The sequence below is a fragment of the Microtus pennsylvanicus genome, chromosome 13 (assembly GCF_037038515.1).
Source record: "Microtus pennsylvanicus isolate mMicPen1 chromosome 13, mMicPen1.hap1, whole genome shotgun sequence".
NCBI lineage: Eukaryota > Metazoa > Chordata > Mammalia > Rodentia > Cricetidae > Microtus > Microtus pennsylvanicus.
In genome coordinates this window covers 9,979,438-9,995,176 of record NC_134591.1, presented here as the reverse complement: position 1 = coordinate 9,995,176, position 15,739 = coordinate 9,979,438, and positions in this window count along the sequence as shown.

The window sequence follows — 15,739 nt, the reverse complement described above, 5'->3', positions numbered from 1 at the left end:
AAACTAGTGTGTCTACACTAGTAGAAGTTGTGTGTGTGTCATAACTGCTTTGTCTGTATGGCTGATCAGTGCAGATGTTTTACTCTCTGAGGTTCAGGCAAGCTTATTTATTAAAATACAAATGAAATATCACAGCAAGATATAACATGCAACTTTTAATTGTAAAAATCGTGAGTGTTTATATTAATTCTAGACAAGGTATCCTTCAAAAGGACTATGGCCAAGGTTGAGGAAGATGACATCGTGACACAAAAGTAAGACCAAAAGTAAATTTAGTAGATGCCATTAGCTAACAATAGCTATTCGTATATGTAAAACTAAACTATAAAACTGAAATGATAAATAGATGAGGGGCATGGTCGATTGATAAATAACCAGACCAGCTCAATTCAAAAGATTTTAATAATTGTGGGGAAACTTACAAGACCATAGATCTCGCGAATGCCAGGAGCGCAGGAAACCAAAGAGGAAGCAGGGAGCGCACCTGAAAGATTTATCTGTATTTCTTGGCCTTAGGGGGACACACCCCCAAAACAGAATGTGATTGGCTGAGCTTCCCCATCAAATAGATTAGCACATAATTACAAATTATTTTGTCAAACTTCAGCTCCAAAATTGCCATACATATATTAAGTCAGTAAGGATAAAGAAGGCTTGGCGAGAACTCTAAAACACGTTAAGGTCAACAGGAATTACAGGTTAAATTATATATCAATAGCTATACAATATCTGAATAATTATATATAAATTTAAAAGTCAAACGTTTCCTAATAAGTATTTGATTAAGTAAGAAGAAAAATTAGAAATTATTTTGAACTGGATATTAGTGAAAACACAATATATCAAAACTAAGGATGAAGCTATAACAATGTTTAGAGGGATATTTACTCCTTTAGCTATGCTTTATTGGAAAACAAGTGTTAAGACTAATTTCAGCTTTCATAGTAAGAATCTGTAAAAGCAAAATTTAGAAAAAATAAGTTTAAGGAAACAGTAAGAAGCAGAGGGCAATAAAGAAAAGATGGCCAAATGACAAGAGTAACACAGAAACTCCAAGCTGATCCTTTACAAAAGTCAATAAAACACAGACTTCCAAAGTCAGAAATGCTGTTTAAGGGAATAATAATGGTTGTCTATTTAACTAATAAGTAATTTTGTGAACAGATATGTCAAGCATTAAATAAATTAGATATGGTATAAAAACTTTCAAAACAAAAGTTACAAAAATTCACATCAAAAGTAACATAACATTGGCACCTTCACTCACATTAAAAAGAAGTGTGTTTTTACTTGTGGTGGGAGTGTGGGTATGCATGTTTTTATGCCTGTATATGATATGACATGACATACCATAGTGCACATGTAAAAGCTGAATGACAACTTTCTGGTACCATTTCTCTTCTTCCTTTCCATGGATTCTGAGAAGTGAACTCAGATCTCCAAGCTTGTATAGCAAGTGAGTTTTTCCACCAAGCCATCTCTTCTGCCTAGAATGTTATGCTTAATTAAAAGTCTGCCGTGCAAGATAAATTCACTGGTGAAAAAAAAAACATACTTCATGGAAAGTTATAAAAGTGTTATCTTATTTTTATGACAGTGGCATGACTTTAATACTAATCCCAGAGTCAAATAGATATGCTAAAAAAATAAAACTATATACCAGTAATCCTCAGGAAATTGAGTCCAAAACCCTTCCCTCAAGATCAATTTGACTGATGAATACAGAAAGTAAATGGTGTGTGCAACTGAGGAATAAACTAAGCCCACATGAAGAATTAGATAACACCAAAAACCGTTACATCAGATGAGAAGCATCTACCAACCCTGTTTTAATTCTAAAAGATTTTTATTCTCTTTTATTAAAAACAAGTGAAATACTGTACTACTCATCACTATGCTACAAATGGTCTTCATTAGTGTAAGTGATTGCTAGCCCTGCTCATATGCCAAAGTAAATAGAAAAATACACAATGTCTGTAGTTTAGCTAACTGAATATTGTTAAAACAAAAATTTCCAGCATCGTCATCAGATCTGTCTACAGATTCACTGAAATCCCATCTTCACTTGATGTTAGCCAAAATGCCAAAGCAACTGTATTCCTTTCTTTACATATCCTTTCAAGAGGAACAAAAAAAAAGCCATATACCTGATGGAACATTATTCAGAAATGAATATACATTGATACATGCGAAAGTTGGAAAATTGGTCATACATTACAGATTTCATTCCAAAGAAATGCAAAGTCAAAGTGACCAAAACAGATTCAAAGATCTATTCAGGGAGGATAGTGGAAAACGAAGAACATCTCTTCCCTGGAAGAAAACATTCTAAGGAGGCATTAGAAAAGTAAACTAGTTGTGGGTATGCCAGTAATGTTTATGGTGGTGGTTTCATGAGTATTCATGAGTTTCATGTCCTGTGTCCTGTATCTTACATACACGGGGTTCATAGTATGTCAGCAATTCCTTGATAAAGTTAGAAAAATAACATTGCATGTATCCTTCACATATGATTAGAGATGAATTTTATCTGACACTGAGCACTATAAGTTCTGAGAGGTTTTGAGTTACTCTTTGTGATGACTGAACTACAGTAGCTGTTGCCCATACGACTAAGATTGCAGAACCCACATTGCACCCACTCACTCCTCATCTACTCTTCCATTCTGATATTGGAACAACGCAACCACCTAAGTAGCAAACAAATAAACAAAGCTTGGATATATTGAACAGGAAACAATGGCAACAGTCTTGACTGCTGGGTTTCATGACTAGAGGGCAGATGGGAAACTTGATCTGTGCTACATGCTTTTAAGGGTTTTTAATTCTTTCCCCTCAAAAAGAAACTTTTACATTGTGTCAAACATTTGTAGGCAATAATTATTCTCCATGAATTGAGCAAACAGCAGTCATTAGCTTACCTGCTGTAACTAAAGGGAAGAGAAATGAATTAGTTTCCAATGATGCGCACCTTAACACAGCTATAGCCACTCAGTCACTGGTGGCCCAGTCATCTATCAGGTAGACACAGGAAAAAAACATAAATCTCACACTAGAAATGGAAAAGAATCTTACATTTTTGCCAACTGAACAAACTGGACGTAGGAAAAATATAACATTAAAAAAGAACAACAGGAAACATTTGACTTTAAGCCAGATGTTTCCCCATTTATATCACCAAAGTTGGATCTTCAATGATGTAAGAACAACCGTGGTTTCTATGAAATCACCATGTGTTACCTGGCCATTCTCCACATGCTCAGGAAAAAAAAAAAAAACAGGGCACAAGAAAGGATACCTCTAGTTGCACAGTCTTCTTAGATCCCAGAAACTTGGAAATTGGTATACTTCTAAATGTTTTGAAGAAAGAATCTAGACATAACTGGAAGGACTGCTGCAGGTTTTAATTCTGCAGCCAGCAACACAGAGGAGCTGCATGGTAGAGCAGAGGGAGGCTCTGTCCTTAAGTCACACAGGAACCTGACTGAGCCTGTGCCACTACACAGGACACCTGACTTGCATTCCCAACATTGTTCATAAAAACCCACAAAAACAGGAAATAGTGCAAACTAGTAGTACTACTAAAAGCCAAGGTTAACATCATGCCCAGGTCAGGAAGAAAGTGGGTCCTATATTAACCAATTTCCAAGTGCATTATTATTTCTTTTATTGCCTTGGTTCATTGTTTACAAAGACAGCCATAAACACTTATTATTTTTAATATTATTTATTATTATTTTTTGCCTTGGTTCATTGTTTACAAAGACAGCCATAAGCACTTAGTACTAAAATTCTTCATACACTCTTTCAAATTAAAAACCAATTGAGATGTTGATATTATTAACTAAACAGATCCAAACATGGGGTTACAGGTATGGTATGTCAGAATCTTCTGAATATTACACATGTTACAAATACATTTTAAATATTCTGTCCTATAAAAAAGTATATTTTGGCATACGTTACTACATTTCATTTGTATTGTGTTCCAGACAGCTAAGTTTTGCAGAGGAAAGTTAATAATTATAAACAAATAGTTTTATGTTTTCAAACTATGCTTTGAACTTAAATATTTTAGAAGTTTGAGCATATTGCTTTAACCTCCAGTTTACTACATCAGAGGCGCCTTTGAGTATGCTAGCAGACTGGATTTGGTGGATGGACAGGCACCTGAGGGAGAATAATTGGCAGCCATTTTGTCAGACCTAGAGAATTACTGAGTGCTTAGAGACCAAGAGGGTTATGCACAGGAATTTTGTACAGTGTCCCTAGGCTACAGTGTCATTTACTTTGGGATTCATTTTGGTAAAATTTGGATTTCTTGCCGAGGAAAATCTTCACTGGTTTCTGCCAAATGCGTATTTACCTTTCTCCTTATAGCTATGCAATTTCACCATTTCCCTGTCGTATGCAGCTGCGAACTCGGCTAGTGTTTGTTTGTTTTCCCCTTCAATTTCTATGCGTGCTTCTGAACAGGCTTAAATTGCAGCACACTACTAGGAATCCTTGTTCAAACCCACTCATCCTAGAATGAGCATGTAGGGAAAGAATGGAGATGGTTGAATATGTAACACTCCAAAAAGCCTGATTCTGGATTTAGTGGCTCACATCTGTAAATTTAGCACTCAAGAAGCAGGGGCAGGATGATTGTGAATTTGAGACAAGCTTTGGCTACACAGTCAACTATACAAATATAGTTATTTATATTCTTTATGTAAAAGGGTATTCTATTGACCCCAAGTTTAATCTTTCTATAATTTCTGGATATATTTCAAGACCTTCTGGATATGCCTGTGTATGTGTTAGTATATATGTCATGCATGCTAGCATGTAGATCATCTGTGCCCCTCTCTGTGGGATCTGCTGCCTGGAAAGGATTGGCCTTTTATGTTTACATATGGCTTCACTTTTATACAGTAAGCAAAGTTGAGTCCCAGGGTGTCTTTCTGCACTACCCTTGCAGAAAGATTTCCTCTTGATGTCTACATGTTTAAAAGATTTATAGATGACCTTCCAGGCTGGGTCTGTAAGTTAAATCATGGGCTGCCCAAATGAGGAGGATTCTGGAAGCCTTGTAATGTGCTTCATAACTCCCATCAAGCTACCACAAATGAATCTCTGCTGAATTTGTCAGTGAAATGGAAAGGTGGAATAAGTTACTGGTTATTTCTAGTTTAATTTTTTAAATTTCTGCTCCATATTAAAAATCATATTCAAATTAAAGCAAGAGCAATGTCTGAGAAAGAAAATAATAACCACCCTGTCATGTTAACAACACACACAGAGGCACAGAATGCTGCAATTAGGTGCTGAATCAATCCTGCTCAGATGGCAGCACTTTATAAGAGAGCAGCATGAAGGGCTAGAAAGAAAAATTATCCTGCCAGGCATAAACAGGGAGTACACGCTGCAGTACAAGATGCTTAGCTCCTATGCAGCGAGGCTTGGGGGCCAGGCAGCAATGGAATACATACGCTCCTTTAGCTTAGCCACATGACTTGGATTCTTGTCTCTTTCTTTGTTTTCATTGGATTTTTATATGTTTATGAGTGTTAGAGTTTGCATTGCCCTTTAGAACTCAATGTTTGCTTTCTTTCCTTAGTTTTCGACTGTAGGTGGAGTTTGGTGAAAGCAGCACAGAATATTGAAGAGTAGTGAGTTAACAGAATGCTGGAAAATACCAAAATAATTACAATATCAATTTCTAAGTAGTCTCTACGCACTTTGGTAGTAAGAAATATTATTGTCAAAATGTGTAAGTGCTATGTGCAGTTATGGCTCACTGGCTTGAAGCATCGACTCCACAGGAGCTTGCCTGGGTCATTTGCACTGCGTATCACTTACTAGTGATTTGACCTCAGGAGAGTCGCTTAACCTCCATGTGTCTCATTTGTCCACTGGAGGAACCGGGATAATGACTACCCAGCTTGCAGGCTGTATTGCGGAAATAGTCCGTATGTGGGACATGCTCGACATTACGTGCTCTCCCAAGCCTGTATAATTGCTCCTATTGCTCTCATTGTCATCACTCTGCTAGTGAAAAGACTTCCCAGCAGCACCAACTGCCTTTTCTTTGTGTTCTATATTCTCTACATTCCACTTAAGATTTCTGCCAAATCCAACAAGGCTGTTTTACAGGAATTTTATCTCTTTGTGCTGGTTTGTCCCGGTGAACATGAAAGGAACTCTGGGGACCAGAGTCAATAGCGTCCCAATTCTCTACCGTGTGTCCACATTAGTAAGTGAATGTGAATGACTCCACGGGGCTACAACTGCGGCCCAAACATCAGTCTTTGGGTAACTCTCATGCACACAGGTGGGTCTTCTACATCCCAGAAGTGTGCATCTCTCAATAATTATTTCCTAGAGTTGAGCTCTGCTTTCTCCACAGCTGTCTGCATAATGTCTGAGGTAGCCTTCCCGACATCATAGAGTATTCAGAGTCCCATGTTTGTCACTGAGTGTTATAACAGGGACTATGGCATTTGAGTCTCCACATTATCAGCACTAAAATGGCTGCTTGATGACTTCAGGCATGACCCTGAGCTCTTTCGCCTTTTCTATTCTTTTAAACAGGATGTGGGACATAAAGGTTAAGTATTATAACCAGTAACAAAGAATTGGTAATAAGCACCAGTCAAGGTGACTCTTGTGACAGCTGTATGCCTACTGGGTGACAAGCACAGAAAGCTACGCCATGTGGACAGACCTCTGTCCTGTCTCTTCTATAAGAAGTACAGGGAGCAAAAACTGCTAAGAGTGCATGATGGGGTAATATTCATGCAAAGGAATATAGAAGGGGATCGTTTGTGGAATAATTTTGCAGAAATAATATTCCAGATTTAAAAGGTGATACAAGTGTTAAGAACTCCAGGCAAAATGGAGCTTAATTACAGATTGAGATTAATAAAAGCTTACATTCTGAATCATGCATGAGGCTATACTAACGGATTCCCAACTCTATGCATATGTATTTTCTTATAGTGAGTTAGATACATTTATTATTCAAAAATTATTGAGTTGAGGTCACATTAGAAATGCTGGTTGTCTTGATAGAGCCCGACCCTGCCAAAGATCACAGCTGTCATTTTCCTCTGCTGGTACTGGGGCCTGAATGCAGACCTGTCTACATGCCGCTGCAGTGTGCACACACCATCATTTTCAGAAGCGATGCTCTGGCGAAAACCGCAGGCATGCCTGATACTTTCCCTGAAACATGGACAAGGAAAAACAGTGTGACCTGTCTGTAAAGTGAGCTGCATGTATCATAGCCAAAAATTGGTCAGAGCGAACTCAGAGGACTGTTTTTCCAGAAGTCCAACATAGGAGGCTTTGAATTCCTATCTTCATCTGCAGTTGTTACAGCTTTCATTATAGAAGTTCTTGACACACATCTGTGTTTCTTTCAATTTCGTAGATGTGCAGGTGTATGTCTGCCTCTGCCAGGGAAGGTAACCAGGGCTGGTCTTTTTGTTAACACAGACATCTACATCTCTGAATGTGTGAGTCACTATACATACCATATCTGTTCTGAGGTAGGTAGACAAAGCTTCCTCTGACTAAAGATATTTTAAAATTACTTCTCCCTGCTTTCTTCTCCATTGCTTATGCAAAATAAATTCAGTGCACTATTCCAAAAGTAAATGTGAGTCATTCAACATATCTCTATGTCCTTTCAGGGTTAGAGTGGAGGTCAGAAATTCAGAAGAAGGAGTCTAAATCTAACAGCCTTAGAGAAAAGGTCTGCTTATCTCAGCACATCAAAATGACTGCTGCATCTGAACCCAAATTTTGTTTTTAATCTTTATTTTGTTTCCTGAAACAGACACAATTTGGAGAGACTCTCCAGGCAAGAAGGGGAGAAATCTATTGCAGGTATCTTGTTTTTAAAGTCTCCTTTGAAGCCCAGAGACTCAAGCTATTGCTAGTTTAAATTGGAAGTCTTTGTGTTACATAGTTCATTTCTGGACAAATGCCTGGGATACGTATGTGCTTAATGCAGGGTTGAAACTAACACTAATCTAATGAACGGTGAATTAGGAAAACTATTTGTATAGATCCTAATGGAAGACATAATTTCTGAGCACAGCTCTCATATTGAAATGCAAACACCACTTCATTGACTAATCATAGCTGGCAGCGACAACAGCTACAAAAACGAAAAGCTATTGCTCCCATGCAAAGGGCTGAGTGACTGCTCTGCCTCTGTTGCCTGGGGATTTTGCAAATATCACACAGGTGTCTGGGAGAGATGGCCTGAAAGAAAAGAAATTGATTTCTCCTTTTGGAGGCCCCTGATGACTCTTTTCCTTTAAAAGTCTGGGGATTTTCCTATTGTTCGTTTCTTAAGAACAACAAAAATTAGCCCCCACTTATTATACATGGTTAATTTGGTTAAATTTGACACATCAAATGGTCAATGGTTTATTATCCTATTCCCAAAATCCTATCATCCTTTATTCTTTATTTATAGTCATCCTCATGTTCATTTCTCAAGTGAGGCAGGTACTACAGAAGGAGCTTGCATCGGTGGCTAATCTTTCTTCCAGTCCTTTCTGTAACACATTCATTTTTCACCTTAAGAACCAGCACTGACTGGAGATATTTTTAAGAAGATAAAATATTTGAAATTGGAGACTCTTTTAAGACATATTCAGCCTTTGTCACCCAGTAAATCACTTCTGTTTAAATAAAATCAATACTCCCTTATATTGTTTCAAGAGTATTTTCCTCCAGAAGACTAGAACATGAATTGAATGCCCCATGATGATGGAGGTGGGTCTTTATTTATCTGTTTCTTTCATTGGTTAATTAATAAAGAAACTGCTTGGCCCTGATAGGACAGAAAATTAGGTAAGCGGAGTAGACAGAACAGAATGCTGGGAGAAAGAAGCTGAGTCAGGCAGTCACCATGATTCTCCCACCCAACACAGACGCAGGTTAAGATCTTCCCTGGTAAGCCACCTCGTGGGCTACACAGATTATTCGAAATGGGATAGATCAATATGTAAGAGCTAGCCAATAAGAGGCTGGAACTAATGGGCTAGGCAGTGTTTAAAAGAATACAGTTTCCTTGTAATTATTTCGGGTAAAGCTAGCCGGGTGGCGGGAAGCAGCCCGCCGCCGCTCATTCAACACCATGATAGGATTTGATTAATAGGTAGCAATGAGAACACACTAAACAGAAGCACAATTGATATCAGAGGTGAAACATTAAATACTTTTTGCCTAGAACAAATGAATTCATGGGTAGAACCTAGAGTCAAAGGCAGTGCTTCCACATTGGCTCTGTCTGCCAGTGCAAAGAGACTCATGCAACAGCTTGTTTTCTTCCAAAACCTGGATTTCCAGAAGCGTAGAAGAGGCCTTTATAGAGTTAATTTCTTTAGGCTTTTGTTTAGACTCCTCAGGCATATTCTTTCCATCCTTAATATTTTACCCTCCAAGCCATAATCATCCTTTATTTATTGTGATCCTCATATTAATTTCTCAACAGCAGCTGGTGCTGCAGGAGGGACAAGTCATTGATCTTCCAATTTGTCTGCAACTCTTATATATCCTGAGGCCAAAGTGACCTGGGTGAGATTGATGAAGCACAGGTACCCACCCAAAAACTGTGTGTTCCTTATACATGAAAATCAACAATTGGCTTCAATACCAGTCACCTCCCCAATGAATACAACAGGGCATTCTTCAATAATTGAATGGGTGTCTGCCATTCTATAATGCCAAGGTTCCTGTAAGGGAGACTCATTGGAGCTTTGTGATGGCAGGGTTGGTGTGCTTGGAGATGGAGTAAAACTGAAGGAGTCTGATCACAGATGTCAGATACTCACACAAGAAACCTGCTCTATTATCCTCAAGCAAGTCTTGATACAGAGTGAGCAATACTCCTTTCATTTTCTATAAAGTCAAATACTTTTCATGAAAAGTCTTCAATTCTGTAAGATAAACAATAGCCATCAAATTGTGTTATTGCCTGCAATATAAAAGGCAATGATCCTTTAAGCCACGCTACATTAGTCCCAGATACCGGTGAATCGCTGAATTATTTTTTGGCTCTCCCAAGGGCACACATTCAGTCTTTATCATGTCCCTCAGCAGGCCTAGCTGGGTATCAGTTACCTTTAGTTAACTTGAGCCATTGCCTCTTCTGGTAATTGCCCTCCAACTAGCATTTCCTGGATTAGCCTAGAGGGGCAGATTTATTTGACCATCAGCCTTCATTCACTTTTCCTGTTTATTTCTCCCTTTCTTTCTTCCTTTTTTCTGTTATTTATTCCTTACTTTATTTTCTCTTCATGTCTTTCTGTCTTTCATTTTATCTTCATCCTTTCCTTTCTTTCTTTCTTTCTTTCTTTCTTTCTTTCTTTCTTTCTTTCTGTTTTACATTATAATTCCTCTATTTTTGTCTCTCCTCCCTCCCTTCATTCCTTCTCATTTTTCTTTCTGCCACTCTTCTTTAAAGGAGGATTCATCTTGGCTCATAATCTGAAGGCAAAATTTGTTACGATAAGGAAGTCATAGTAACTTGTAGTAACAGCAGCAGGAAAGTGGGGCTCACATCTCTGCAGGTCAGGAGGCAGAGAATGCACATTACAAATGCTTTTAAACATATTCTTTCAACTACAGGACTTTAGAAAGCTGAATAATCTGCCCTTCCAGAATCAGGTCTTAAATATTAAATTTGGCTTAGCTATTTTTAATTCCATTGAAATGGTAGAAACCATTAGATTTAATCTCAATTTGTTCCTCAAATTTCTCTTCTCATTGGTTACCTATCTTTTCTTTAATTTTTTCTTTATATTATTTATTTTTTGAAATTATAATTACATGATTTTCCCATTCCATTTCTCCCCTCCCACCACTCCCATGTAAATCCCTCTTGTTAGCTCTCTCTATTTCTCTCTCTGAAAGTCATGGCCTCTTTTATCAATTTATTATTCCTAAATATAAAAATGCTACATGCTCACTCTGTATTTGGTGTGGGACAATTGTCTATATTCTGTCAATTATATTTTAAATAAATGCTGATTGGCCAGTAGCCAGGCAGGAATTATAGACAGGACAACCAGACAGGAAGTAGAGGCAGGTCTAGGAGAACAGGAGAATTCTGGGAAGGAGGAAGCCCATTCCTCTGTAGTTGTGAGCCACCACAGAAGAAGCAAAATGTGACTGCCTAGCTGAAAAAGGTACTGAGCCACATGGCTAACACAGATAAGAATAATGGGTGAATTATAAGTTATAAGAGTTAATAAGAAGCCTGAGCTAAATGGATCAATCAGTTTATAATTAACATAGACCTCTGTGTGATTTCTGTGGGACTTAACAATTGTGGGAACCGGGCAGGACAGAAACCTCAGACAACATGTATTTATTTTATTTTATTTGTATTAGTGTTTTGCCTATATGTATGTCTGTATACAAGGTGCATGCATTGCCAGCAGAGGCCTGGAAAGGGTGTCAGAACATCTGGAACTGCAGTTTCAGAAAATTACAAGCCACAGTGTCAGTGCTGGGAATTGAACCTGTGTCCTCCGAAAGAACAGGCAGTGGTCTTAACCACTAAGCCGTTTCTCAGGGTTCCATGATTTTTTTAAAAAAATATATGTATGTATGTGTCTGTATATATATGTATATGTGTATATATATATATATATATATATATATATATATATATATATATATATATATGCCATGTGGTTGCACTTCCCCAAAGAGGCCAGAAGAGGGCATCAGATCCACAGGAGCTGGAAGTACAAGCCCTGTAAACCATCTGGTATGGATGCTAGGAATCAAACTCAGGTCCTCTGCAAGAGTCCCTAGCTACTGAACCATCACTCCAGTCTCTTTTTCTTTCTTAAAAGAAAAGGCAAAGTTTGAATCAAGAGTCAAACATGAAGTTTATTTCTAACAGAATTTGGAGAAGGCAACATGACATCAGTTTGCATGGAGGAAAATTACATTAGACATGAAGAAAAGAGATGTTATACCAAACAAACATGGGTTAAAGAAGGTGATGGGAAAGCTGGCACATTGGAAAATGAAGACATCACTTGTGAGGTACCATGTCTGTACTGACCCAAGTATAAAAGGAAATAACAGCAATTTTTTGTTTGTTTTTTCCTCCCTCCTCCCTTCCAAGTCTCTTTTTCCCCAGCCCCTCACACCTCTCCTAGACCCACTTTTCTATTTCTCTTTAGAAAAAAGCAGGCCTCCTAGAGATATCAACCAAACAATGCATAAACAAGTTACAATCAGACTAGGCATATACCTCATATCAAGGCTGGATGAGGCATCCCAGTAGGGGGGGTTTCATCACAGCAGGTGCCTGATGGCCCCCCATAGGCTCATATATATGAAAAAATGCTTTGTCACTAGGGAGTGAAAAGATTAGGTAGTGTGTCCATGTTGGAGGAAGTGTGTCAATGGTGTTGGACATTGAGATTTCAAAAACTCATGCCAAGCTCAGAGTCTCTTTTTCTTTCTCCCCATAATCAGAATATAGTTCTTGACTTCTCCAGTACCTTACTCCCTGCCATGATGATTATGGAGTAAGCCTCTGAAACTGAAAGAAAGCCCCAATTAAATGCTTTCTTTTAAATGAATTGCCTTGCTCATGATGTTTCTTCTCAGCAGTACAACAGGGACTAAGACACCTTGTCTCCCCTCTGCTCCCCAGCTCTCTTCCTCTTTCTCACAGTTTCCTTCTCTCTACCACACATTCTCTACCCCATCACCCTCCCTCTATTCTCACTCTCTCTCCAAATGTACATCCCTCTTGCACTATATCCCTCAAACTCTCTCTTCACTGTTTTCACTTTCTCCCTCTCTCTCACTTGGTCTCTTGCTTTTTCCTCTCCACCTCACTCACACACACACACACTCTCTCTCTCTCTCTCTCTCTCTCTCTCTCTCTCTCTCTCTCTCTCTCTCTCCTCTCTTTTTTTGCCTCTCTCTCCCAAACCACACATCTCACTCTCCTGTTTCTGTTTTCCATTCTGTCCATCTCATTTTTTACTCTGTGCCTCTCTTCATCTCTTTCTGCATCTGTCTCCGTTTGGCCTCACACTCGCACTATCAGTTGGTTTCTCATTTCTCTCTCCCACTTGCACTCCCTCATTTTCTAGGGCTCTGATTCCCTTCTCACTCTCTCTTCCTTTCCTACTCCCCCCTCTCTTTCTCTACCCCTCACTCTCCATCAGTCACTCATTTTCTCTCTCCCTTTCAGCCCTCTGTGTGTGTCCCTCTCTCCTACATTTCTCTACCTCTTTCTCTTTCCCTCTCTCTTACACTCCATAGCTTTCTCCCTTTATCCCCTGTCTCTGCTTCTCTTCCTCCCCCTTCTCCACCTCTCTTTCTCCCCTCCTCTCCCTCTCTACCTCATTCATCCTATCTCTCTTTTTCTCCTTCTGTAGTTCTCACTCTCACTCTTCCTCTCTAACTCCTCACCCTTCTTTATACCCTTCTCTGTTTCTCTTACTCTGTTATTCTCAATCTCTCTCTCTCTTTCTGTTTTTGTCTTTCTCCCCCTTTCTGTCTCTCTCCTACTCACTCTCCCTCTCTCCTCTCTCCGTTCTCTGTTGTTTTTCTGTTGGTTTAGCAGCCATGCCTGAATCTACTGATATTCTAACTACCTGCCATGCCCACAGTCAGCACCTCACTGCTTAGACAACAGAATGGTGGGATTTACTGCCCTGCAAGCACCAAACTGGCAGCAACTGCCAAATGTAGGTTTTAACTAAGTGTCTTCATATTTACCAATAAAGACTCAGGAATCAGATGTTGGGTGAAAACCTGCTAGATCAGAGAAGCCAAGAAGCATCCAGCTGACCTTTCTTTGTGGCCAGAGACTCAGCAAGAGAAGGTTCTCTCCATTTGTCCCTAACCAAAAACTCCATGAATCTCTAAGTCCTCTGCTTCTTCCTGTGCATGTCTCTATCAACATTCCTGCATTCTCAGTACTCGTTATGGCTAAGTCCTGCCAACTAGTCACTAGCTCTAACCATTAATTCAAAGTTAATTTTATTAACGCAGTTTTGGAGTTTCACAATGTGGTCAGATACCCCACAACATTCTGATTCTCGTTCTCACCCTTTCTCTTTCTCCAGTCTTCTCCCTTTCCCCATACCATATGCCGTATGTTTCTCTCTGAGTTTACTCTTCTCTCTCCTGCTCTTTCACTCTTTTTTCTCTCTTTCAATCTGTTTCTCTATCCCTCTATCTTCCTCTCTCCCCTCTTTTGCTCTCACACATTCTCTCTCTGTGTTTCTCTTGCTCTCTCTCCCCTCTACCACTGACTCTCTCCCCACATTTCTCTTGCTCTCTGTGACTATCTTTCCCTCTCTCACCCTCTCCCTCTAACATTTTTAAATTTGCATGTATATAGTTTGCCAGTACTTTTTTTGAAGACCTTACCTATCCTTTGATGTGTGTTTCTGGCATCTTTTCAAATATTAGATGGCTGTAGTATGTGTACATGTTCTCATGTTTGTCTTGGATATTGCTCCTCCAGTCTATATGTCTACTTTTGTGCCAGTATCATTTTGCTTCTCTCTGCCTTTCCCTTCTGTCTACATCTCTCTCTCTTACTTTATCTTTCCCTCTCACTTTCTAACACTCTTTCTCACCTTTCTTCCAATCTCCCTTTTTCTGATTCCCCTTCTCTTTCTCTGCTTCTTTTTGTCTTTCTCCATCACATATTCCCTCTCCTCTATTCTCTCTCAACTTTTCTCTCTACTTCTTTCTTTCTTTCCCCTTCTCTCTTCAACACTCTTTTCCTCTCTCACACCATTATCTTTCCCTCATTATTCTCCTGCTGTCTATCTATTTCTCTTTTCCTCCTCCTATCTTACTCTTTTCCACTATCTCCATCTTTCCCTCATGTTCCCTCCCTTCTTTGCTCTCCCTCTCTCTTCTTATCTCTTGGAGTCTCTCCCTCTCTTTCTGTGCCTCTGCCTGCCTTGTATCTAACACCTTCCTCTGACCTCAGAGGACACTATAAACATTTGGTATAAAGACAGATCATTCATTCCTCTTCATTATGTCCTTCCCCACACCTAGAGCAAACAATGTACTGCTGGTGTTTTCTAACAACTTGTGTGTCTTGCATTTCACATTTATGTCTTTCATACATTGAAAGATTGTTTGCATTCAGAGTGAGCGATACATGTTAATTACATTTTTAAATTTGCATGTATATAGTTTGCCAGTACTTTTTTTGAAGACCTTACCTATCCTTTGATGTGTGTTTCTGGCATCTTTTCAAATATTAGATGGCTGTAGTATGTGTACATGTTCTCATGTTTGTCTTGGATATTGCTCCTCCAGTCTATATGTCTACTTTTGTGCCAGTATCATTTTATTTTAATTACTAAGAGTCTATAATATATCCTCAAGTCTGGAATGTTATGGGGATTGTTTTTGTAAAATAATCTTTTATGGTTTCATATGAGTTTCAGTCTGTCAGTCTTTCTTTTTCTTTTATTTTTTCCCATTTTTCTGGGAAGGATGAGGTAGGACTTTTAATTGGAATTGTACTAACTCCAATCATGACCTCTGGATAGTCTTTTAAAACTATTAATTCTACTGATCTAAAATGATGGTGTTTCTTTCCATTTCCTGGCATCTTTCTATATCTTTCTTTATAGATCTAAAGTTTTCATTGTAGAGTCCTTCATTTGTAGGGTATCACCATTTAGTTTGTGGAGGACATGCAAGAGTGAGATAGCACTAGGGA